The 3,553-nt window shown below is 48.1% G+C and overlaps 1 pseudogene across 1 annotated transcript; it reads right to left on the bottom strand.

Moving 5' to 3' along the window:
* Positions 1-1,476: 1,476 nt before the first annotated feature.
* On the bottom strand, positions 1,477-1,982 carry LOC309857248 (large ribosomal subunit protein eL32 pseudogene; annotated as a pseudogene). Its single transcript has one exon. The product of its transcript is annotated as a large ribosomal subunit protein eL32 pseudogene (transcript).
* Positions 1,983-3,553: the final 1,571 nt, after the last annotated feature.

Raw genomic sequence — 3,553 nt, 5'->3', positions numbered from 1 at the left:
AGGCGATGTCCCCCCTGTTCTCCCTCCAACACCCATGTCATTCTGCACGAAGCCCCATGGGGTCCTTCATGCTTCCAGTGGAAAACTCTGGTGAGACCACCAGTCTCCTGGCAGGCCTTCATCTTGACCCTGGACGACACGACCAGTTAGGAGAAACCGGCTAGTTAAGCCTCTGAAATGGGGTCCTACCACCCAGGAAAACCCCCTTATCTCCAGGGCATCGCCTGTGTGAATTAGCTGGATTTGTAGAGGGCTCCACAAGCACCTTGCTGAGTCACTTTCTCTAAGGTGGTGGCTGAGACAAAAAGGACCCAGGAAAGAAAGGCATAGGCTGTTGTGGAACTCCAGTGCCTTGGCATCAACAATTAATGTGAGCAGCTGCCTCTGCTCACCAGATCTGCATTTTATGTGGGGCACACTGTTCAAAGTTTACACCCCCCATCTCTGTAACCTTCACGACAACCCCTGGAGCTCCCTGCACCATCATTACCACCTCACAGACAAGGAGACAAGGCATGAGGGGTGTGTAGAATGATGCAGCTCTGTGCTGGGGCCAACCTGGGGAGGACCCCACAGGCTTGCTCTTCCCACTGCTGCAGAAGCAGCTGAAAACAACGAGTTTTTCAGTTTGCATTATGTAGAGTGGAAAAGTCAACCATAAAGATCATTCAATTTTTAAATGGGTTATTCCTCAGGATAAAAACAGTTCCAAAAAATAATTTCCGAGAAGTTCAACATATTCCTCCTTCCAGGTGCCTGGCATGTGATGGAATGTTGTTAAAATAAGTTCTGGCCCATCAGCATGCCAGACAGAAACTGGCAGTAAGCTGTTACAGGTCCCCAAAGGCTCCGTCACAACCCTAAGGAGAAGACATAACTTTCACTGTCCCAAAGTTGTTATGTTTAAAAAAAAAAAACCAAAAAAACAAAAAAAAACAGGCACAGGTCGAACATTTTAAATTACAGACTTTCAATGCAGGGGCAGTGGGGGCAGGGGGGGGTGTCCCCCAACTACCCCCAAATGTTTCAGCTATATATAGTGACTTACCAAAGTGACTCCTCACAAGTACCTACAAGGCGACTGACAGGCAACTGACCGATGAGGAAGGTATTCGGACTGCTTAACAAAACCAACACAACTTAGAATCTTTATTATTAAGAAGAGAAAACCATTTATTAAACACTCGCCAGGCACCAAACCCTCTAGGCACTGTCACACGATCTACTCATCACACGGCTGCCAAACTCAGTGCAGAAACTGAGGCTGAGTAAGTCACCTAAGGTCATGCAGCACCAGAAACTGGATTCCAACCAGGTCTGACATCAAAGCCCACCCCAGCTTGCTGCAATGCTTCAGAACCTAAGCTTTGTGATGATCAATAAACTACATGCTTAACAATGTTTACACATCTCTGTTAGAATTCAGAGAAAGGTTTTTTTTTGGTTTTTTGTTTTTTTTAGTTTTATGCTTTTATTAATACAAATATGACGTGCACAACAAGCTGTCTATTCATTTTCTTCACTGCGCAGCCTGGCATTGGGATTGGTGACTCTGATTGCCAGCTGGGCTGCTCTTTCCACAATAGCTTTGCGGTTCTTGGAGGAGACGTTTTGAGCAATCTCTGCACAGTAAGATTTGCTACACATCAGCAGCACTTCAACTCCTTGACGTTGTGCACTAGGAACTTCCTGAAGCCACTGGGCAACATGTGCTTTGTCTTCTTGTTGCTCCCGTAACCAATGTTGGGCATCAAGATCTGGCCCTTGAATCTTCTGCGCACCCTATTGTCAATGCCTCTTGGCTTCCGCCAGTTGCGCTTAATTTTGACATATCGGTCTGACTGGTGCCGGATGAACTTCTTGGTCCTCTTTTTAACGATCTTGGGCTTCACCAAAGGTCTGAGGGCAGCCATGATGCCCAGTAACAGATGGCTGCCACCTCCGCAGGCAGCGCCGAAGAAGAGAGCCCAGGGAAAGGTTTTTAAAAATAACATACACAAGGGGAAAAAATGATACAGGTTCTGGAGGCAGGCTGCCCAAGGTTCAAATCTTGGCTCCTCCACTTGCAAGCTGTGTGACCTTGGACTCCTTTAGCTCCCCTGTGCCCATATTTCCATGCATTAAAATGGTAGCCATAACAGACCCTATCTCCTAAGGCAAATAAAGCATTTTGGTGTTGTTGTTCTTGTTTTAAGATTTTATTATTTATTTGACAGAGAGAGAGAGACAGGGTGAGAGGGAACACACACAGGGGGAGTGTGAAAGGGAGAAGCAGGCTTCCCACTGAGCAGGAAGCCTGGTGAGGATTAGATCCCTGCACCCTGGGAGCATAACCTCAGCTGAACAACTGAGCCACCCAGGTGCCCACAAATAAAACATTGAGAATCATTCCTGGCAGGAGTTAAACCTCAGAAGGTGTGGGCTGGTGTTACTTCTTGCTGGCCACTAGATAGAGTCAGCAGCCTCAGGCCCACTGTTTTAGCAACTCATTTGCATAAACAAAGACCAGGCTCAGCCACTTTGTGCTTACCCTATGGTTTCTTCCTGTCACTAACATCTCTCCTCACTCCTGCTCTGTGGCACTAAGCTCTGGGCCTCAACTTCCCATCTGTCAAATGAGGTGAGGAGCCCAGCTGATCTATCTGAGGTCCTTCCAGCTGGGCAACCTAGGGTTCTTGGTAACTCAGGGCCCAGAAATTTCAGAACCATCCTAACACAAACATTACCAAATGACACTCACTCAATTTCCTCAAATCTTCTCTTCCGTGTTATGTATAAATGCTTATTTTCATGGCAAATCTTCTCCAAGATCCCAGAGCTCCACGAGCACCCAGAATAGGCTGGGCAGGCATCCCCAGTGCTGAGGCTGGGGACATGATGGTCAGAAGCTCTGACCTCCAGGGGAGATGGATTCCAAATCAAGCTGCTCTGATAAGCAGGTCTTCCCTGTTAGAGAGGATTTCAACAGAGCACAGTTAAGAGGAAGTGCAGGTAAGAAACTCAGAACTTGGCCCACCGGACAGAGGGCAGTAGGACAGTGGGCCGGAGGGGTGACAGAGGGATTGAGAGGAATGGCACGATCAACAGAGGCCAGCCAAGGCAGCCCTGATGCTCAATGTGAGAGGGTGGGCTGGGGATACACTGTGAAAATGGCTTCAAAGGCAGGAAGCAAGCCCAGCTCAGCACAAAGCAAAGTCCTGAGCAGGAACCTTCTGGGACCAGGTTGGACACTAAGGTGAGCTGAAAATGGCTGTGGCACCCAGTGCAGTCTGAATCTCACCCATGCCTCTCACAGGCTGGGTGACCCCGGACCAGTTATGCTATGTCCTTTAATGTTTCCTAAAGGGTATATTCACTCCATAACCCTGAGCCATGTTCTCATTTCGGTGAGTGTGGGAGGCCGCAATAAGGCTTGAGACGAGAACCAAACCAGACCCTGACTTGTGCCTCCTTTAAAGTCCAAATAACCTAACAAAAGGTTTAGGACGGGAAAAGTTCAGTAGCACTGGGCAAGAGTCTGTGCTATGTGTTGTGCGCTCGCCTACGTGACTTC

The sequence above is a fragment of the Mustela nivalis genome (genome assembly GCF_964662115.1).
Source record: "Mustela nivalis genome assembly, contig: HAP1_SCAFFOLD_553, whole genome shotgun sequence".
Classification (NCBI taxonomy): Eukaryota; Metazoa; Chordata; class Mammalia; order Carnivora; family Mustelidae; genus Mustela; species Mustela nivalis.
The sequence above is the reverse complement of the archived record's forward strand: the minus strand, read 5'-3'. Positions and strand labels throughout refer to the sequence as shown.